The sequence below is a fragment of the Xenopus laevis genome, chromosome 7S (assembly GCF_017654675.1).
Source record: "Xenopus laevis strain J_2021 chromosome 7S, Xenopus_laevis_v10.1, whole genome shotgun sequence".
Taxonomy (NCBI): domain Eukaryota; kingdom Metazoa; phylum Chordata; class Amphibia; order Anura; family Pipidae; genus Xenopus; species Xenopus laevis.
In genome coordinates this window covers 53,021,672-53,045,307 of record NC_054384.1, presented here as the reverse complement: position 1 = coordinate 53,045,307, position 23,636 = coordinate 53,021,672, and the positions used below count along the sequence as shown (strand labels likewise).

Genomic DNA, 23,636 nt, shown 5'->3' with positions numbered 1-23,636 from the left:
ACTACTGGATCTAAATTAAGTTGTACATATCTATTAAGGTCTTTATGAATCTCTATACCCAGGTATTTAAATGAGTTCACAACCTTGAGTTGTAGTAAGGTGTCCGGCGAATACGGGGGAAGGGGATCTATGGGGACCACCACCGACTTAGTGCGATTTATTTTCAGACCGGAGTATTGTCCAAATTCAGAAATAGTTGCCAGGAGATTTTCAAGGGCTGCACCCGAGTTGGCCAGATAGACAAGCATTTCGTCAGCGTATAGCGAGATTTTTTCAATCAGGTTACCTACACACAGGCCCTGTATATCCTCATTCGCCCGTATTCTAATGGCGAGGGGTTCTATAGCCAGGGCAAAAAGCAAAGGCGAAAGAGGGCACCCCTGGCGGGTGCCTCTTCCTAGATAAATGCTGTCGGATATTTGTCCATTGACCAATACCTTGGCCCTCGGGTGTGCATACAGAAGCTGAATCCACTTCTGAAGTTTAGGACCTAGCTTATACCGAGTTAATACCTCCCATAAGTATTGCCACTGGACCATGTCAAAGGCCTTCGATGTATGGAGGGACACTACAATTCTATTCCCCAGATTGTCATGCTGAATCGCTAGGTTAGTAAAGAGTAGGGATGTAGCGAACGTCGGAAAAAAAGTTCGCGAACATATTCGCGAACTTGCGCAAAAATGCGAGCGGTTCGCGAACGGTTCGCGAACCCCATAGACTTCAATGGGAAGGCGAACTTTAACATCTAGAAAAGACATTTCGGGCCAGAAAAATGATTTTAAAGTTGTTTAAAGGGTGCAACGACCTGGACAGTGGCATGCCAGAGGGGGATCAAGGGCAAAAATGTATCTGAAAAATCTGCCTGTGTGTGCTTGGAAGAGATAGTGTAGGGGGAGAGCTGTTAGTGATTTCAGGGACAGATGATAGTAAGTTTGCTGGCTAGTAATCTGCTTGATACTGCTCTGTATTGGAGGGACAGAAGTCTGCAGGGACTTGAGGGACATTTTAGCTTAGGTAGCTTTGCTGGCTAGTAATCTACTGTTCTCTTTAAACAACTGCCATACGTTGACCTTGTAGGCATTGTTTGCCCAGTTTTTTTGGACGCAGCCACTGAAGCACAGTTGCCAGAAAAAATATGCCATATAAATGCTGAAAATAGTCATTTTTCGCCATACGTTGACCTTGTAGACATTGTTTGCCCAGTTTTTTTGGACGCAGCCACTGAAGCACAGTTGCCAGAAAAAATATGCCATATAAATGCTGAAAATAGTAATTTTTCGCCATACGTTGACCTTGTAGACATTGTTTGCCCAGTTTTTTTGGTTGCAGCCACTGAAGCACAGTTGCCAGAAAAAATATGCCACATAAATGCTGAAAATAGTCATTTTTTGCCATATACGTTGAGTCAACGTATGGCAAAAAATGACTATTTTCAGCATTTATATGGCATATTTTTTCTGGCCTCTGTGCTTCAGTGGCTGTGGCCAAAAAAACTGGGCAAACAATGCCTACAAGGTCAACGTCGTTGACCTTGTAGGCATTGTTTGCCCAGTTTTTTTGGCCACAGCCACTGAAGCACAGAGGCCAGAAAAAATATGCCATATAAATGCTGAAAATAGTCATTTTTTTGGTCGCAGCCACTGAAGCACAGTTGCCAGAAAAATTATGCCATATAAATGCTGAAAATATAAATTTTTTTGGTTGCAGCCACTGAAGCACAGAGGCCAGAAAAATTATGCCATATAAATGCAGAAAATATGCATTTTTTTGGTCGCAGCCACTGAAGCACAGTTGACAGAAAAATTATGCCATATAAATGCTGAAAATATAAATTTTTTTGGTTGCAGCCACTGAAGCACAGAGGCCAGAAAAATTATGCCATATAAATGCAGAAAATATGCATTTTTTTGGTCGCAGCCACTGAAGCACAGTTGCCAGAAAAATTATGCCATATAAATGCTGAAAATAGTAATTTTTTTGGTTGCAGCCACTGAAGCACAGAGGCCAGAAAAATTATGCCATATAAATGCAGAAAATATGCATTTTTTTGGTCGCAGCCACTGAAGCACAGTTGACAGAAAAATTATGCCATATAAATGCTGAAAATATAAATTTTTTTGGTTGCAGCCACTGAAGCACAGAGGCCAGAAAAATTATGTCATATAAATGCAGAAAATAGGCATTTTTTTGGTCGCAGCCACTGAAGCACAGAGGCCAGAAAAAATTAAACCAGTAGGGTTTGCACCCTAGTTTGTAACGGTGGCGGAGGGAGGAGGAGGACGCTAAAGGACAGCTGTGTGTGGAGTCATGAGGCTTGAAGAGAAGGACAGCTGCATAGAAGTCAGAACAAGTCTTCCGGCGTGCAGTAACCCTCCGAGATCCACCCCTCATTCATTTTAATAAAGGTCAGGTAATCGACACTTTTGTGACCTAGGCGAGTTCTCTTCTCAGTTACAATCCCTCCTGCTGCACTGAAGGTCCTTTCTGAGAGCACACTTGAGGCTGGGCAAGACAAGAGGTTCATGGCAAATTGTGACAGCTCTGGCCACAGATCAAGCCTGCGCACCCAGTAGTCCAGGGGTTCATCGCTCCTCAGAGTGTCGATATCTGCAGTTAATGCCAGGTAGTCCGCTACCTGCCGGTCGAGGCGTTCTTTGAGGGTGGATCCAGAAGGGTTGTGGCGCTGCCTTGGACAGAAAAACATTTGCATGTCTGACGTTACAGACTGGCCAAAGGGCTTTGTCCTTGCAGGTGTGCTCGTGGCAGGATTACTGGCACCTCTGCCCCTGGAATGTTGATGAGTTCCTGAAGTGACATCACCCTTAAAAGCATTGTACAACATGTTTTGCAGGCTGGTTTGTAAATGCCGCATCTTTTCGGACTTGTGGTATGTTGGTAACATTTCTGACACTTTATGCTTGTACCGAGGGTCTAGTAGCGTTGCGACCCAGTACAGGTCCTTCTCCTTAAGCCTCTTGATACGGGGGTCCTTCAACAGGCATGACAGCATGAAAGACCCCATTCTCACAAGGTTGGATGCAGAGCTATCCATCTCCGCTTCCTCATTATCAAGGACTGCATCATCCACGGTCTCCTCCCCCCAGCCACGTACAAGACCAGGGGTCCCCAAAAGGTCACCACTAGCCCCCTGGGAAGCCTGCTCCTGTTGGTCCTCCTCCTCCTCCTCAACAAAGCCACCTTCCTCCTCTGACTCCACTTCTGGCACCTCTCCCTGCGTTGCAGCATGTGCCTGGGTTCGTTCTGGTGATTCCGACCAGAAATCGTGCGCTTCCAGCTCCTCGTCACGCTGGTCTACAGCCTCATCTGTCACTCGTCGCACGGCACGCTCCAGGAATAAAGCGAAGGGTATTAGGTCGCTGATGGTGCCTTCGGTGCGACTGACCATATTTGTCACCTCTTCAAAAGGTCGCATGAGCCTGCAGGCATCGCGCATAAGCACCCAGTAACGGGGGAAAAAAATCCCCAGCTGTGCAGATCCAGTCCTACCACCCAGTTCAAAAAGGTACTCGTTGACGGCCCTTTGTTGTTGCAGCAGACGTTCCAACATAAGGAGCGTTGAATTCCAGCGAGTCTGGCTGTCAGAAATCAAACGCCTGACTGGCATGTTGTAGCGCTGCTGAATGTCAGCAAGGCGTGCCATGGCTGTGTAGGAACGTCTGAAATGGGCCGACACCTTTCTGGACTTGGTGAGAACGTCCTGGAATCCTGGGTACTTGGAGACAAAACGTTGGACTATTAAATTTAACACATGTGCCATGCAGGGCACATGTGTTAAATTGCCTAGTCTCAACGCTGCCAACAGATTGCTTCCATTGTCACACACCACTTTTCCGATCTGCAGTTGGTGTGGGGTCAGCCACCGATCGGCCTGTGACTGCAGAGATGACAGGAGTACAGATCCGGTATGGTTTTTGCTTTCCAGGCACGTCATCCCCAAGACAGCGTGACACCGGCGTACCTGGCACGTCGAATAGCCTAGGGGGAGCTGGGGGTGCACAGGTGTGGAGGAGGAGAAGGAGGACCCAGCAGCAGAGTAAGAAGAAGAAGAAGACGAGGTAGAGAGCGATGGAGGAGTAGAGGTGGTGGCAGAACCGCGTGCAATCCGTGGCGGTGACACCAACTCCACTGTTGTTGTTGAGCTACCCATTCCCTGCTTCCCAGCCATTACCAAGTTCACCCAGTGGGCAGTGTAGGTGACATACCTGCCCTGACCATGCTTGGAGGACCATGCGTCAGTAGTCATATGGACCTTTGGCCCAACACTAAGTGACAGAGATGCGGTAACTTGGCTCTGCACATGTTGGTACAGGTGTGGTATTCCCTTTTTAGAAAAAAAATTGCGGCTGGGTACCTTCCACTGCGGTGTCCCAATTGCTACAAATTTGCGGAAGGCCTCAGAGTCCACCAGCTGGTATGGTAAAAGCTGGCGGGCTAAGAGTGCAGACAAGCCAGCTGTCAGACGCCGGGCAAGGGGGTGACAGTCAGACATTGGCTTCTTACGCTCAAACATGGCCTTCACAGAAACTTGGCTGGTGGCAGATGACTGGGAATGGGAACAGGTGGTCAAGGTGGAAGGCGGAGTGGAGGGTGGTTCAGACGGGTCAAGGAGAGCAGAGGTAGAGCAGTAAGATGCTGGACCAGAAGGAGTGTGGCTTTTAGTTTGCCTGTTGCCTTTGAGGTGTTGCTCCCAAAGTGCTTTGTGCTTGCCGCTCATGTGCCTTCGCATAGAAGTTGTACCTATGTGGCTGTTGGGCTTACCAAGGCTCAGTTTCTGACTGCACTCATTGCAAATTACAATGCTTTTGTCAGAGGCACACACATTAAAAAAATCCCACACTGCTGACTTTTTGGAAGTGTGCGATCTGGCGGTAACAGTAGAAGTTGGCGGAGTTGGCGGTATTGGCGGCAATGGCGGGTGCGTTGGCCGGCTGAACACAGGTGCCGATACATGTTGTTGCCCTACTGATCCCTGCGGGCTGTCCTCCCTGCTTCTTCTAAGTCTTATTCTCCTACTGCCTCTCTGACTCTCCGTCTCTCCATCTGAACTACCCTCCTCTTGCTCTCTTCTACTAGGCACCCACAAAACATCAATCTCCTCATCATCATTCTCCTCAGATGCATCAATTTCTTCTGACACATCACAGAAGGAAGCAGCAGCGGGGACCTCCTCCTCATCACTCATTATGTCCATCTCTATCGTGTTCTCTGCCAGAATTAAATCTGGTGTAAGGTCCTCATCTCCTTCATCTTCTTCTGGCAATAATGGTTGCGCATTACTCAGTTCAAGAAACTCATGGGAAAATAACTCCTCTGACCCCAGTGAAGAAGGGGCACCGGTGGTGGAGGAAGTGTTACGTGGGGTGGCCATAGCAGTGGAGGATGAGGAGGATGTTGTGGTAAAGTTAGAAACGGTAGAGGATGGGGTGTGCTGTGTAAGCCAGTCAACTACCTCTTCAGCATTTTGGGAGTTCAGGGTCATTGGCTTTTTAAAACTGGGCAATTTGCTTAGGGCCACAGGATTGCATAGCAGCACGGCCCCTAGCACGGCCTCTGCGTGGCGGCCTGCCTTTGCCTGGCATTATTTTTAAAAAAACAACAACAACAACAAAAACTCAGTTGGTTTTTCTGGAAACGATAATACACACAGCTAGATGGCGGGTTGAAGAAAACACTGTGCAAATAATGCCTACAAAGTCAACGTATACACTACTACAGCGGTGGATACGGATTACGTAAAATATATGAATGCTGCTTGAAAAAAAGTAACTCAAGTGGTTTTTCTAGAGACGATAATATTATCAATATTTAGACAAAATGTGAACAAGGTCACACAGCTCGATGGCGGGTTGAAGAAAACAGTGTGCAAATAATGCCTACAAGGTCAACGTATACACTACTACAGCGGTGGATACGGATTACGTAAAATATATGAATGCTGCTTGAAAAAAAGTAACTCAAGTGGTTTTTCTAGAGACGATAATATTATCAATATTTAGACAAAATGTGAACAAGCTCACACAGCTCGATGGCGGGTTGAAGAAAACACTGTGCAAATAATGCCTACAAGGTCAACGTATACACTACTACAGCGGTGGATACGGATTACGTAAAATATATGAATGCTGCTTGAAAAAAAGTAACTCAAGTGGTTTTTCTAGAGACGATAATATTATCAATATTTAGACAAAATGTGAACAAGCTCACACAGCTCGATGGCGGGTTGAAGAAAACAGTGTGCAAATAATGCCTACAAGGTCAACGTATACACTACTACAGCGGTGGATACGGATTACGTAAAATATATTATGGCTGCTTGAAAAAAGTGACTCCGGTGTTTTTTCTGGAGACGGTAATATTATGGATATTTAGACAGAATGTGAACAAGGTCACACAGCTCGATGGCGGGTTGAAGAAAACAGTGTGCAAATAATGCCTACAAGGCCAACGTATACACTACTACAGCGGTGGATACGGATTACGTAAAATATATTATGGCTGCTTGAAAAAAGTGACTCCGGTGTTTTTTCTGGAGACGGTAATATTATGGATATTTAGACAGAATGTGAACAAGGTCACACAGCTCGATGGCGGGTTGAAGAAAACAGTGTGCAAATAATGCCTACAAGGCCAACGTATACACTACTACAGCGGTGGATACGGATTACGTAAAATATATGAATGCTGCTTGAAAAAAGTGACTCCGGTGTTTTTTCTGGAGACGGTAATATTATGGATATTTAGACAGAATGTGAACAAGGTCACACAGCTCGATGGCGGGTTGAAGAAAACAGTGTGCAAATAATGCCTACAAGGCCAACGTATACACTACTACAGCGGTGGATACGGATTACGTAAAATATATGAATGCTGCTTGAAAAAAGTGACTCCGGTGTTTTTTCTGGAGACGGTAATATTATGGATATTTAGACAGAATGTGAACAAGGTCACACAGCTCGATGGCGGGTTGAAGAAAACAGTGTGCAAATAATGCCTACAAGGCCAACGTATACACTACTACAGCGGTGGATACGGATTACGTAAAATATATGAATGCTGCTTGAAAAAAGTGACTCCGGTGTTTTTTCTGGAGACGGTAATATTATGGATATTTAGACAGAATGGGAACAAGGTCACACAGCTCGATGGCGGGTTGAAGAAAACAGTGTGCAAATAATGCCTACAAGGCCAACGTATACACTACTACAGCGGTGGATACGGATTACGTAAAATATATTATGGCTGCTTGAAAAAAGTGACTCCGGTGTTTTTTCTGGAGACGGTAATATTATGGATATTTAGACAGAATGTGAACAAGGTCACACAGCTCGATGGCGGGTTGAAGAAAACAGTGTGCAAATAATGCCTACAAGGCCAACGTATACACTACTACAGCGGTGGATACGGATTACGTAAAATATATTATGGCTGCTTGAAAAAAGTGACTCCGGTGTTTTTTCTGGAGACGGTAATATTATGGATATTTAGACAGAATGTGAACAAGGTCACACAGCTCGATGGCGGGTTGAAGAAAACAGTGTGCAAATAATGCCTACAGGGCAAATAATGCCTAAAAGGTCAACTTATACACTACTACAGCGGTAGTAAAATAAAAAAAAGTAAAATAAAAAAAAAATGAATATTAAAAAAAAAAATTAAAGTTGGTGCTGCTGAACTACTAGGAGCAGCAGATTAGCACACCAGTCCCACTCCCCAACACTGCTAGACTAATAGCACTGGGCTCTTATAGTAGTAGTAGTAGTAGTAGTAGTAAAACAACAAAAAATAAATAAAAGCAGTCCTTACAAGGACTACTGTTATTGCAGCAGTCAGCAGATGAGATCAGAAGCAGGACAGCTGCCCACTGCAGCTACATACAGAGCACTGCAGTAGAAGGTAGATTACTAGCCAGCAAAGCTACCTAAGCTTAAATGTCCCTCAAACCCCTGCAGACTTCTGTCCCTCCAATAACAGAGCAGTATCAAAACGATTACTAGCCAGCAAACTTTCAACTGTCCCTGAAATCACTAACAGGCAGCAGCTCTCTCCCTACACTATCTCTTCAGCACACACAGGCAGAGTGAAAAAACGCTGCAGGGCTTCGGTTTTTATAGGGAAGGGGAGTGGTCCAGGGGAGAGCTTCCTGATTGGCTGCCATGTACCTGCTGGTCTGGGGTGAGAGGGCAAAAAAAAGCGCCAACAATGGCGAACCCAAAATGGCGAACGTCGCGCGACGTTCGCGAACTTCCGGCGAGCGCGAACACCCGATGTTCGCGCGAACAAGTTCGCCGGCGAACAGTTCGCGACATCTCTAGTAAAGAGTCGTCTCACATTGATATCCGTGGCCTTAGAGGGCATGAAGCCCGTCTGGTCCGGATGTATCACATCAGGTGCTATCAATTTAAGTCTGTTGGCAATGATTTTGGCAAAAATCTTAATGTCACAGTTAAGGAGGGAGATAGGCCTGTATGAATCACATCTATCAGGGGGTTTGCCTTCCTTGTGTATTAGGGTAATAAAGGCATCATAGCATGAGTCCGGCAGTACCCCAGTCCTAATGGTGCCATTGAAGAGAGCAAGGAGTTTGGGGGCCAGAAAGTCAACATACTTCTTATACCATTCTATCGGAATCCCATCCGGACCCGGTGTTTTCCCCATTAATGGCATCTTTAATTTCATCTAAGGTAATATCTTGGTCTAATTGCGTGGCTAGATCTGGAGAAATTTCCGTACATGGAGCATTTCCATCAGTAATGGCCTGTATCATGGTCTTAGGCTCATCTCCCCTGGCCAGTAGCGCCAGCAGCTTCCCATTTTTATCGCCCTTGTCATACCAGGCAGCTGCTCTATAGAGCTCCCGTTGCGAGTATTTGTCAACTAGTAGTAAGTCCAGATCCCTCTGAGCTGATTGCATAGCCTGCTTAGTTACATCCGATTCGTTGTGCGTCAGTTCTGATTCTGCTTTAGCTAGAGTGTCCTGAGCCAGAGAGAGAGCCAGGTCACCCTCACTACGTGCTAATTTAATAAGGGAGATATATGCACCTCTTATAAAGGCCTTACCGGCGTCCCACACTATATGGTCTGCTGCAGTGTCTTGGTTTATTTCCCAATATTGTGTCAGCTGAGGGAGGAGACGTTCGTGAACCTGTGGGTTAGCTATCCATTTGGGGGGTAATCTCCATTTATCTCTTCTAACCTGATTGGTGCCACCCAGACACAATAATAGGGGGGCATGATTAGAACACATCCTTGTCAAGTATTCTACAGAGTCAACATATGGCAATATTTCAGTTGTACCTAGACATATATCGATACGAGACATTGCCGCTGAGGCCACCGAGTAACACGAATACTGTTTAAGCTGGGGGTGCCTCCATCTCCAGACATCTATCAGGCCAGTAGCTTCCACCCAACGGGCAAAAGTTTTGGTGTCATGGGCGGAGGGGTGAAGCCTATCTAGGGCCGGATCAGGGACCAAGTTAAAGTCACCTGCCCATATCATACGATGGTTGCCCATTGCAGCTACTTTTTGTAGGATTTCATTTAGTATTTGAATATCTGCAGGAGGAGGTAAGTAGACATTAACAATGATATAAATGGTACCGGCAATTTGGGCTTTCAAAATTAAATATCTGCCACCTCTATCCGAGGTTAGTGCGTGAAAATGATAATGTAATGACTTTCTAATCAGGATAGCAACTCCCCTGGAGTATGTTGAGAAGTCCGCATGGTATGCCACCGAAACCCAGTTCCGTTTCAGAGCACGGACTCTCTGGCCTACTAGATGTGTCTCCTGTAATAGGATAATATCCGCCCCAGATTTTCTGGCCGTATCTAAAACCAGTGCCCTTTTGACTTTATCATTAATCCCACGCACATTCCAGGATAGTAGTTTAAAACTTTGCAGAGTCATAGTTATTAGTAGGGTAAACTATGATCCACTGGGGCCCGGGTGGTGCTAAGGGACCGAGGTCACCCAGCAAGAGATTGACGTATGTAGGTGATATTAGAGTATTCTTCGAGTTTCGTGGGATATCGATAGCAGTCAACAGCAATGTCTCGCACCACCAGCAATAAGTGTTAGACCTTAAACCTCCCCTCACAGAGGTAAGCAAAGCAAAGGAAAAGGGAAAAGAGAAAAAAGACAGACAAAAGATATACCCATTAACATTATACCCCCCACCCGGTATCCTCCTCCCAACCTGGAGATACATTTTCCCTTAATTCAAACAATCCCAACAGGGGAGTGGGTAGCGCTTGGCAATAACTCCCAAAACAAAAATATACGTTGGTACAGAGGTAGAGTCCGAGTCTCCGTGGTACCTAATATAGCATATGCATGTCGGGGAGATCCTAAGTTCCATCACTGCAGCAGGATCCGACTGAGGTAGCCAAGCGTATCAGGCACTAGTGCAGTACGGGCAATAAGCACAACACACAGGAATACTCAGACAGTGTAAATCTCAGGGTATGACCGTCCCCCTGCCGTACACCGGCCATATCATGGGACAATCTTTCAGTGGATAGGTTATGACACGCTCTAGCGTAGTATCAGCACATAGCCATTAAGGAGAGAGCGGGCTCCTATCTTGAGTATTCCACAGAGAGGGTGTCAAGAGTGGCTCTGAAAGCTCAAAGGTACATGCATGAACAGTCTGTAGCAACCAATCCGCAGTCATGGCTCACAAAGTTCAAGCCATGTGCCACTCCAAGATGGGAAAGGTACATCCATATATCACTGAGCAGTGTGGGTACAAGTGAAGCGATGCCCTCACCCTATCACCCGTAAATGGAGTCTGCTACATACGGCTCAGGCGATAGTACGAGGCTACATCAGTCAGAAAGGTATAAACAAGAATGATCTCACCTGCTGCAGCATCTGCTTCCAGCAACAGTCTAGTTGGGACGGCGAGGGCTGGCTCTAGGGGACGAAGCACCCCTCGCATCAAGCCAGTCACTTGCATCTTGAGCTGAGGTGAAGAAGTTGGCTCTATCTCCGGCTTGAACCCTCAATTTGGCTGGGTAGAGCATGCCATATTTCAAATTGGCTTCCCGCAGGCGACGCTTGACTGCCATAAAGGTGCCTCTTTGTCTTTGAAGCTCTGCAGAATAATCTGGGTATATGGATACCTTTTTGCCTTCCACCGAAATATCTGGGCTTTGTCTGGCTGCCTGAAGTATGGCGTCCCGATCCCTGAAGTTCAGCAGCCGAACCAAGAAGGGCCTAGGAGGCGCCCCTGGCGGGAGGCTCCTACCTGGCACCCGATGGGATCTTTCGACCGCATAGAAGGGTGAGAAGGCAGCTGTGGGGAGAAAGTCTCTCAGCCATTTCTCTGCAAAGGCCACTGGGTCATTCCCCTCTGCTCTTTCTGGGAGTCCCAAAATACGTACATTATTTCGTCGCTGCCTATTTTCGTAGTTGTCCAGCTTGTCCGTGCAGGCTTTAAGTTGAGTTTCCATGCGAGTTATTGCAGCAGGGAGTGGAGCACAGGTGTCCTCAAGGGCTGAGATTCTGTTTTCTGTTTCACACACTCTCTCCCACATATTCTGCAGGTCAGCCCGAAGCAGCGAAAGATCGACTTTGACCTCCTCCAACTTAGAGGACAGCGAGGTCCTGCAATCTGTAATTGCGTCCAGCAGCAGTTGCGTCGCAGCCTCAGGTTGCGATGATGAGGAGCTCGCAGCCTCTGGTTGAGGCTCTTTCGGCTGAGAGCCATTTTGAGAGGGCTGCCTGGCAAATTGCTCAAGTTTAGATGCCGCATCAGACTTGGGTTTTTGAGTTTTGCTGCCTCCCATCATGGGAAGAGTAGTGTCGTTATATCAGGAGCTGTACTTGTTGCTAGAGTAGGGTCTCCAAAATAGTGGTAGAATGCGGTACACAGAGCTCACGTGTGGGTTCTCTACATTAGATCAGTGCCCAGGTGTGACCATTCCATAAGGCAGGATGATGGCAGGAGTGTTGTAGGGCCTTGAAGTAGAGCTGGCCAAGGAAGGGACTGTAGAGGTCAAATGGGTACTCCACTACAGGGCGCAGGGCTGCCGTTACAATATAGCCGCAGGGCGTGTACAAGGAAGGGAGCGTTGCAGAAGCTCTGCCTTTGCACGGTATGGTGCCCACCCTTCTCCTTGTGGGTACCACCTAATAAGGCTGCCTCATTTACTGTCAGGGACCTTCTTGAAGGTGGCACACAAGGTGGTCCCTCCTGAGTTTGTACTCCTAAGGGCCTCAGGCAATATCAGTATCCCTGTATTGTAGGGAGTGGCAGGAAGCCCCACAGTCTCAGGCCCTGGAAGCCTGCAGTGGAGTGGGCATTAGCTTGTCTTAGGGACGGTGAGATGGGGCGCCCCCAGGGTCAGTGTGGCACTCACCCCTTCAACACGCCACCGCGTGTGCCCTGCTGTGTTGGTTTCCGTCGCAGTCGGCGGGATGCAATAGCCGGTCCGGATGCGGCCAGGGCAGAGCTGTACTGGAGTCCGCGGCTTTAAGTGCGGGACTAGGCCGCACGTCAGTTCGCAGCCTAGGAGCTGCTGGGGCGGTGGATGCGAGTCCGGATGGAAGCGGCCGACTCTGTGGATCTCCAGGTAGCTTGTATCTTGGAGGACAGCTATATTTTACAGGGGATAATGGCCGGAATTAGTAGGGACCCTGGGAGCGCTTAAAGTGGACCTGTCATCCAGACACAAAAATCTGTATAATAAAAGTCCTTTTCAAATTAAACATGAAATCCACTTTCTATTTTTTATTAAAGCATTCATAGCTGTTGTAAGCTCATTTAAAAATCTCAGCTGTCAATCAAATATTGCCTGCCCCTCCTCTATGCCAGTGGCATAGAGGCGGGGCAGACAATTACTTTCACTTTCCATTCAGCACTTCCTAGATGTCGCTGCTCTCCCCACATTCCCCCGTTCTCTTTACCGTTTAATTGTGTAGCCAGGGCATAGAAATGGACATTGGGTCCCCCATTCTGGTGCACAAACAAGATTCTGAGATGATACAAGACTTGTCTTAATAACACTGTCCACAAAATGGCTGCTTCCTGCTTGTTATAATTATGAATTCCCAGACTGAAGGAAACAAGATTCAAATAATTTATATAGTGTAATTAACGTTCATTGTGCTTGACTAATGTGATAAAATAGGATTTGGAATTTTTTTTTTTGGGTGACGGGTCCCCTTTAAGAGACGCGTCCATGCTGCTTGCCGGCTAGCCACGCCCCCCACTGTTTGCATGTTTAAAGCAAATAGGTTAAAGCAAAAGGTTTCTATAGGTTACTGCAGCTGGGTAACAGTAGTGCTTTTTTATTACATATGGGGGGGTAAGTCTTAAAGGAATAGTTCAGCGTGAAAATAAAAACTGGGTATATAGATAGACTGTGCAAAATAAAAAATGTTTCTAATATAGTTAGTTAGCCAAACATGTAATGTATAAAGGCTGGAGTGACTGGATGTGTAACATAATAGCCAGAACATTACTTTCTGCTTTTCAGCTCTCTAACTCTGAGCTAGTCAGCGACTTGAAGGGGGCCACATGGTACATATCTGTTTAGTGAGTTTTCAATTGATCTTATTGATTCAAAAGCAACAGATATGACCCATGTGGCCCCCCTTCAAAGTCTATGTTCTGTCTATGTTCTGTCACTCCAGTCTTTATACATTACATATTTGGCTAACTAAGTATATTAGAAACATTTTTTATTTTGCACAGCCTATTTATCCAGTTTTTATTTTTACAATGAACAATTCCTTTAAACACAACTACTTCAAGATTTTATGGCATTTCTGAAGCTTGAGACTTAGGAAATCCACAGTGTATTGTTCTCTCTTGTAAAAAGCACCTACAGTTTGGGAACACCTCTCAAGCTGCATAATAATTTATTCCACTTTCAACAAAAAGACAACAGTGGTATGTCTTTCATTTCTCAGGAACATCTGAGTACTGGGATGTGTTCTGAACAAAGATTTTTAGTGAAGCAGTTGTATGAAATGAAATGTGAAAAGCTGGCTGTGCAAAAATTTGAATACCCTTGTAATTTTGAATATTTTAATACATGTAACTGCTCAATACTGATTACTGGCAACACCCAATCTGTTGGATTAGCTGGTTAAGCCTTGAACTTCATAGGCAGGTGTGTCCAATCAAAGATACAGTATTTACAGTAAGGTGGCCAATTGCAGGTTGTGCTTCTGTTTGACTCTCCTCTGAAGAGTGACAGCATGGGATCCTCAAAGTAACTCTCAAAAGATCTGAAAACAAAGATGGTTCAGTATCATGGTTTAGGGGAAGGCTGCAAAAAGCTATCTCAGAGTTTAAGATGTCTGTTTCAACTGTAAGGAATCTAATCGGGAAATGGAAGGCCACAGGCACAGTTGCTGTAAACCCCAGGTCTGGCAGGCCAAGAAAAATACAGGAGCAGTATATGTGGAAGATCGCGAGAATGGTTATAGACAACCCAAAGATTACCTCCAAAGACCTACAAGAACATCTTGCTGCAGACAGTGTACCTGTACATCGTTCTTCAATTCAGCACAATTTGCACAAAGAACAATTCGGATGATTTCAACCCAGTATCAACAAATTCTTCAGGATAATGTTCACTCATCAGTCACAAAGTTGAAGTTTTATGCAGGGGTCGGATATTCCAACAAGACAATGACCCTAAACACACTTCGAAATCTACAAAGGCATTTATGCAGAGGGAGAAGTACAATATTCTTGATTGGCTATCACAGTCCCCTGACTTGAATATCATCGAAAATCTATGGAATGATTTGAAGCAGGCTATCCATGCTCGGCAGCCATCAAATTTAACTGAACTGGAGAAATTTTGTATTGACGAATGGTCAAAAATACCACCATCCAGAATCCAGACACTCCTCAAAGGCTATAGGAGGCATCTAGAGGCTGTTACATTTGCAAAAGGAGGCTCAACTTAGTATTGATGTAATATCTCTGTTGAGGTGCCCAAATTTATGCACCTGTCTGAGTGCTGTATAAAGCAGTCTTTGGACCATAAATTGTGAAAATGCAAACAGTTAAGTGAAAAAGTTTAAATGGGAAAATATCCCATCCCTTTTGGACAAAAGCCAATTCAGTTTGGCTCATGTATAAAAGATACATAAACGTATCTTTTGACAAAGACCTATGTGATTCCACATATTGATTATGTGAATCATGAAGGACCACTGTCCCACATTCCTTAAGATCAAGTGTAATACAACCCTTCCCTTACCATGTTTCTTTGTGAAGTGATGGATTCTGAGATTCTGTTTTGCTTGTATTTATAATTTTATGTTTCTTTTCATGATAGCATGAGTCAAATTATGCAGTATCATGGCTGTCGTAGTCATATTCGGGATCGAAGCAAAGTCACATTGCTTGAAGATAAATTTGATTTGCTTGTTGAAGCCAATGACGTCATTCTGGAGAAAGTGGTACGTTTTTATGTAGAAATGATTGCTTTGATATTTTGTGTTTTATCTTTAGCCTTGAGCCTTGCATATTCGTACTTCTCTCTGTAATTAAGTTGCTTGATGATTGTTGATTTTATACTTTTCAATTGCTATTAAAGGAACAGTAACACCAAAAAATTTGTGTTTTAAAGGAATGACAATATAATGTACTGTTGCCCTGCACTGGTAAAACTGGTGTGTTTGCTTTAGAAAGACTACTATAGTTGACAAGGAACAAGCTACTGTGTAGCTATGGGGGCAGCCACTCAAGCACAGGATTCACAGTAGATAACATCCCATTGTATATAACAGAGCTTATCCGTTATCTGCTATATCTGTTATTTTTCCAGCTTGAATGGCTGCCCCCATGGCTACACAGCATCTCGTTTACATTATATTTTCATTACTTTAAAATACTTATTTTTCTTGTTGGTACTATTTCTGTATGTCTTTTCTATTAACTTTTTGAAATTATAGAATAGATAAAATAGAATAGTCGTTTGAAGTAACATGGTGGTTTGTAGAGTTAGATGCCCCAAAACTCTTCCCAACATAAAATATTTAAAATATAATTTTATACTAAATAAAAATATTACATATTTTTAAGGGCATTTTACTTGATGAAGTATCAGGATTAAACAGGAATCGGCAGCCCATCCTCCCTGCTGAACTTCAGCCTCCGAAGACAATTTTTTCCAGCTGGAATAGAAAGGTGAGAATTTGATATTCTTTATTTGTGCTTTTTTTATCATACAAATGAATTTACAGACATATAGAACAGAGTATTTTTCAATCATATGTCATTGCTGCTCATAATCATGTTTTTCCACTGGGAAATGTAACTCATTTTTCAGATGTGTAGCATGGGAATAATGGGTGCCCATTTTTGTAATCTATAAATCTAATTTTAAAACAAAATTAATGCTATTCCTAATTGTTTGTTTTTGACAAAAGGAATTTGAGACAAAACGGAGGTGTGTGGGGGAGTGGCACTGTGTACATAGCTCTCCTACCTGCCTAACGCTAGGTTCGGCCTACCCCTAAGTCCATCGGCGCAGTGAGAGGAAGGGCAGGGTGTAAAGAAGTTGATTTGTTGCCAGCTGTGTTGGAAAGGGACTTCAACCTTGTACTAAATAATCACATATAGAATGTTATTAGCATGTACATTGTTTGATTTCTTAAAAGCAACCCACCAGCTCCAGACCCCATTATGGTAATTTTCAAGCCATGTTGGCTTGTAGGGCATAGATTGGATGTGTTTAACCCTAGAGAACTGTTATGGGACAGAGACGTAAACAAACAAGAAAACTATTTTTGTTCAAGCTATTTCCATGTGTGCCGCTGTTGCCTTGACGAACTTGCACCATGAGTTCGATTTCATCCAGGAAGGTTGTTTATTCTCCTTGTGTTTTCATAGGTTTCCTTTCACACTCCAAAAGTTTATAGGTAGCAATGTTCCCTCCAATTCCTTCTCACCAATGTGCACAAAAAATGTGCAATTTTTAAAACTGTGCTCAGGTCAGAAATTATACAAAATTTGTGCTTTCAAACAAAATTCTTCATGTGCATCTCAATTTATTGCGTGTGATGGCCTCAATCTGTGTCCTCGCACACGAGTGCACACCTTAAAAGGAAAGATAGGCGGTTAACCTTTTAAGTGCCAGCAGAATTTCACATTTTGGTTACGCGAAATGCCAGCCGTTTTTGAAACATTTTGTGCTCTCTCACTTTAGGGGCATTTTCTGAGGGGAAACCTATAGTTTACCTAGGAAAACTATACATTGTTTTTTTCGGTAGAAACTGAGCTTTCTAAATCTGCCTGAGTTTTCATGTATTTACACCTGTGCAAAAAAATTTATAGTGCTAAATACCAAAAAAAAATGAAAAATTACCATTTTTCATCGTATATCAATTTATACCAGAAAAATATTTCATTTTACGGATGAAAATCCAACTGATTTGGAAAGCCTTATGTCTCTCGAACGTGCCAATACCAGATATGTATAGTTTTAGGGAGATTTAGGATTTCTGTACAGCAAAAACTCCCGGCAGTCTATTACCAAATTTTGAAAGCACTAAGGCAGAAAACGGCATGCTTTAGATTCCAAGGCAAAAAATCCTGAAACCGTAGGTTTACCCCAGAAAACCATACATTTTTGAAAAGTACACATTCTGCCGATTACAAAATGGGTAACTATGTCTCTCTACTCCCAAGTACCAAACATAAAAGCTTGTCTGAACATAGCGGTTTTTCAACAAAAAATTAAAAATTCTGAAAAATCATTTCAAAGGTTTTATTTTGCTGCTCCGCATATCCCAAACTATATTAGGTACCAAGAAAAAGCACCTGAAATATGATTGCCAGGGGTCCACTGAACAATTTGATACCCATTATGCATAGGTTTACCAAAGTATCTGGCATTTAGAGACACCAATATGTAGTTAGCACATCCAAATTGTTCAGGACTTTACTTCAGCTACTGAGAAATCAACACATTGACTGCATTTTTTGTGGGGTAAAAACACAGAATTATATGTTTACCCCCCAAACCCATATATTTTTGGAAAGTACACATTCTACTGAATCTAAAATGGGTACCCATGCCTTTCTGCTCCAAACTACTGAGTCTCAAGGCTTTCCCAAAATTGTCGGTTTTGGTGAAATATCTGAAAATTTCCTCAAACCTTCAACTTCCCAGCACCATATCACCCATGTATCATTACGTACTAAGAAAAAGCACCCTAAATATGATTGCCAGGGTTCCTCTGAACATTTTGGTGGTCATTGTTCATAAGTTTACCAAAGTATCTGGCATTTAGAGGCCCCAAAATGAAGTTAGCGCATACAAACAGTCCCGTGGGTAACTTCAGCTAATGAAAGATCAACACATTGACTGCATTTTTGTGGGGTAAAAACACAGAAATATATGTTTACCCCCCAAAACCCATATCTTTTTGGAAAGTACACATTCTACCGAATCTAAAATGGGTACCCATGCCTTTCTGCTCCAAACTACTGAGTCGCAAGGCTTTCCCACAATTGTCGGTTTTGGTGAAATATCTGAAAATTGCCTCAAAGCTTCAACTTCCCAGCACCATATCACCCATGTATCGTTACGCACCAAGAAAAAGCACCCTAAATATGATTGCCAGGGTTCCTCCAAACAGTTTGGTGGCCATTGTTCATAGGTTTATCAAAGTATCTGGCATTTAGAGGCCTCAAAATGAAGTTAGCGCATACAAATAGTCCTGTGGGTAACTTCATCTAATGAAAAATCAACACATTGACTGCATTTTTGTGGGGTAAAAAACACAGAAATATATGTTTACCCCCCAAACCCATACATTTTTGGAAAGTACACATTCTACCGAATCTAAAATGGGTACCCATGCCTTATTGCTCCAAACTACTGAGTCGCAAGGCTTTCCCAAAGTTGTCGGTTTTGGTGAAATATCTGAAAATTGCCTCAAAGATTCAACTTCCCAGCACCATATCACCCATGTGTCATTACGTACTAAGAAAAAGCAGCCTAAATATGATTGCCAGGGTTCCTCTGAACATTTTGGTGGCCATTGTTCATAAGTTTACCAAAGTATCTGGCATTTAGAGTCCCCAAAATGAAGTTAGCGCATACAAACAGTCCCGTGGGTAACTTCAGCTAATGAAAAATCAACACATTGACTGCATTTTTGTGGGGTAAAAACACAGAAATATATGTTTACCCCCCAAACCCATACATTTTTGGAAAGTACACATTCTACCGAATCTAAAATGGGTACCCATGCCTTATTGCTCCAAACTACTGAGTCGCAAGGCTTTCCCAAAGTTGTCGGTTTTGGTGAAATATCTGAAAATTGCCTCAAAGCTTCAACTTCCCAGCACCATATCACCCATGTGTCATTACGTACTAAGAAAAAGCACCCTAAATATGATTGCCAGGGTTACTCCGAACAGTTTGGTGGCCATTGTTCATAGGTTTACCAAAGTATCTGGCATTTAGAGGCCCCAAAATGAAGTTAGCGCATACAAACAGTCCGGTGGGTAACTTCAGCTAATGAAAAATCAACACATTGACTGCATTTTTGTGGGGTAAAAACACAGAAATATATGTTTACCCCCAAACCCATATATCTTTTGGAAAGTACACATTCTACTGAATCTAAAATGGGTACCCATGCCTTTCTGCTCCAAACTACTGAGTCGCAAGGCTTTCCCAAAGTTGTCGGTTTTGGTGAAATATCTGAAAATTGCCTCAAAGCTTCAACTTCCCAGCACCATATCACCCACGTGTCATTATGTACTAAGAAAAAGCACCCTAAATATGATTGCCAGGGTTCCTCCGAACAGTTTGGTGGCCATTGTTCATAGGTTTACCAAAGTATCTGGCATTTAGAGGCCCCAAAATGAAGTTAGCGAATACAAACAGTCCCGTGGGTAACTTCAGCTAATGAAAAATCAACACATTGACTGCATTTTTGTGGGGTAAAAACACAGAAATATATGTTTACCCCCCAAACCCATACATTTTTGGAAAGTACACATTCTACCGAATCTAAAATGGGTACCCATGCCTTATTGCTCCAAACTACTGAGTCGCAAGGCTTTCCCAAAGTTGTCGGTTTTGGTGAAATATCTGAAAATTGCCTCAAAGCTTCAACTTCCCAGCACCATATCACCCATGTGTCATTACGTACTAAGAAAAAGCACCCTAAATATGATTGCCAGGGTTACTCCGAACAGTTTGGTGGCCATTGTTCATAGGTTTACCAAAGTATCTGGCATTTAGAGGCCCCAAAATGAAGTTAGCGCATACAAACAGTCCCGTGGGTAACTTCAGCTAATGAAAAATCAACACATTGACTGCATTTTTGTGGGGTAAAAACACAGAAATATATGTTTACCCCCCAAACCCATACATTTTTGGAAAGTACACATTCTACCGAATCTAAAATGGGTACCCATGCCTTATTGCTCCAAACTACTGAGTCGCAAGGCTTTCCCAAAGTTGTCGTTTTGGTGAAATATCTGAAAATTGCCTCAAAGCTTCAACTTCCCAGCACCATATCACCCATGTGTCATTACGTACTAAGAAAAAGCACCCTAAATATGATTGCCAGGGTTCCTCTGAACATTTTGGTGGCCATCGTTCATAAGTTTACCAAAGTATATGGCATTTAGAGGCCCCAAAATGAAGTTAGCACATACAAATTGTCCGGTGGGTAACTTCAGCTAATGAAAAATTAACACATTCACTGCATTTTTGTGGGGTAAAAACACAGAAATAGATGTTTACCCCCCAACCCCATATATTTTTGGAAAGTACACATTCTACAGAATCTAAAATGGGTACCTATGCCTTTCTGCTCCAAACTACTGAGTCGCAAGGCTTTGCCAAATTTGGCGGTTTTGGTGAAATATCTGGAAATTGCCTCAAAGCTTCAACTTTCCAGCATCGTATTGTCCATGTATCATTACCAGCATAAAGCATCCTAAATATAAACATATGGGTCTACTAAACAGTTTGATGCCCAATGTGCATAGATATACCAAACTATGTGGCGCACAGAGACCCCCAAATGACAATATGTATAGACATTTTCACGGCTGACGCTCTGGCTGCTGCAATATGAGCACCTGGAGTGTGTATTATGCGACATTAGACCCCCCTAACAGTACAGAGACCCCAGAAAACCATATATTTTCAGAAAGTACACATTCTGACAAATCCAATATGGGTAAATAAGTGTTTCTACTGCAAACTGCCAAACTGCAAAGCAATGCTGAACATAACGGTTTTTATCAAATTTCTGAAAATCGTCACAAAGCTTGAATTCTACCCCATTATATGCCACACATTTCGTAACGTATCAGCATAAAACATCCTAAATATGAACGCCAGGGGTCTACTGAACACTTTGATGCCCAGTATGCATAGATATACCAAACTATGTGGCGCACAGAGACCCCCAAATGACAATAGTGTATATACATTTTCATGGCTGACGCGCTGGCTGCTGCAATATGAGCACCTGGTGTGCGTATTATGCGACATTAGACCCCCCTAACAGTACAGAGACCCCAGAAAACCATATATTTTCAGAAAGTACACATTCTGACGAATCCAATATGGGTAAATAAGTGTTTCTACTGCAAACTGGCAAACAGCAAAGCAATGCTGAACATAACGGTTTTTATCAAATTTCTGAAAATCGTCACAAAGCTTGAATTCTACCCCATTATATGCCACACATTTCATAACTTATCAGCATAAAACATCCTAAATATGAACGCCAGGGTCTACTGAACACTTTGATGCCCAATATGCATAGATATACCAAACTATGTGGCGCACAGAGACCCCCAAATGACAATAGTGTATATACATTTTCACGGCTGACGCTCTGGCTGCTGCAATATGAGCACCTGGAGTGTGTATTATGCGACATTAGACCCCCCTAACAGTACAGAGACCCCAGAAAACCATATATTTTCAGAAAGTACACATTCTGACAAATCCAATATGGGTAAATAAGTGTTTCTACTGCAAACTGCCAAACTGCAAAGCAATGCTGAACATAACGGTTTTTATCAAATTTCTGAAAATCGTCACAAAGCTTGAATTCTACCCCATTATATGCCACACATTTCGTAACGTATCAGCATAAAGCATCCTAAATATGAACGCCAGGGGTCTACTGAACACTTTGATGCCCAGTATGCATAGATATACCAAACTATGTGGTGTACAGAGACCCCCAAATGACAATAGTGTATATACATTTTCACGGCTGACGCTGGCTGCTGCAATATGAGCACCTGGTGTGTGTATTATGCGACATTAGACCCCCCTAACAGTACAGAGACCCCAGAAAACCATATATTTTCAGAAAGTACACATTCTGACGAATCCAATATGGGTAAATAAGTGTTTCTACTGCAAACTGCCAAACTGCAAAGCAATGCTGAAAATAACGGTTTTTTATCAAATTTCTGAAAATCGTCACAAAGCTTGAATTTTACCCCATTATATGCCCCACATTTCGTAACGTATCAGCATAAAACATCCTAAATATGAACGCCAGGGGTCTACTGAACACTTTGATGCCCAATATGCATAGATATACCAAACTATGTGGCGCACAGAGACCCCCAAATGACAATAGTGTATATACATTTTCACGGCTGACGCGCTGGCTGCTGCAATATGAGCACCTGGTGTGTGTATTATGCGACATTAGACCCCCCTAACAGTACAGAGACCCCAGAAAACCATATATTTTCAGAAAGTACACATTCTGAAGAATCCAATATGGGTAAATAAGTGTTTCTACTGCAAACTGCCAAACTGCAAAGCAATGCTGAACATAACGGTTTTTATCAAATTTCTGAAAATCGTCACAAAGCTTGAATTTTACCCCATTATATGCCCCACATTTCGTAACGTATCAGCATAAAACATCCTAAATATGAACGCCAGGGGTCTACTGAACACTTTGATGCCCAGTATGCATAGATATACCAAACTATGTGGTGTACAGAGACCCCCAAATGACAATAGTGTATATACATTTTCACGGCTGACGCGCTGGCTGCTGCAATATGAGCACCTGGTGTGTGTATTATGCGACATTAGACCCCCCTAACAGTACAGAGACCCCAGAAAACCATATATTTTCAGAAAGTACACATTCTGACGAATCCAATATGGGTAAATAAGTGTTTCTACTGCAAACTGCCAAACTGCAAAGCAATGCTGAACATAACGGTTTTTATCAAATTTCTGAAAATCGTCACAAAGCTTGAATTTTACCCCATTATATGCCCCACATTTCGTAACGTATCAGCATAAAACATCCTAAATATGAACGCCAGGGGTCTACTGAACACTTTGATGCCCAATATGCATAGATATACCAAACTATGTGGCGCACAGAGACCCCCAAATGGATATAAAGTAGATAAAATTTACAAGGCAAAACAAAATAAGGCAGTAAAGAGTGAAATGCAAAAAAATCCAATAAAACCACAAAAATCAATGTTTTTTTTCCAGACTAGTGTTATCGGCCGTCAGAATCACAGTTTGAATATTTTAGCTGGGCCAAACAGGTTATACGGCTAGAAACAAGTGAACACAACATACGCAGAGCTGAAAATGCAATAAAATGG

At 43.2% G+C, this 23,636-nt stretch overlaps 1 pseudogene; it reads left to right on the top strand.

Moving 5' to 3' along the window:
- The window catches only part of LOC108697516, a 48,455-nt pseudogene that overhangs the window by 3,647 nt on the left and 21,172 nt on the right, over nt 1-23,636 (top strand).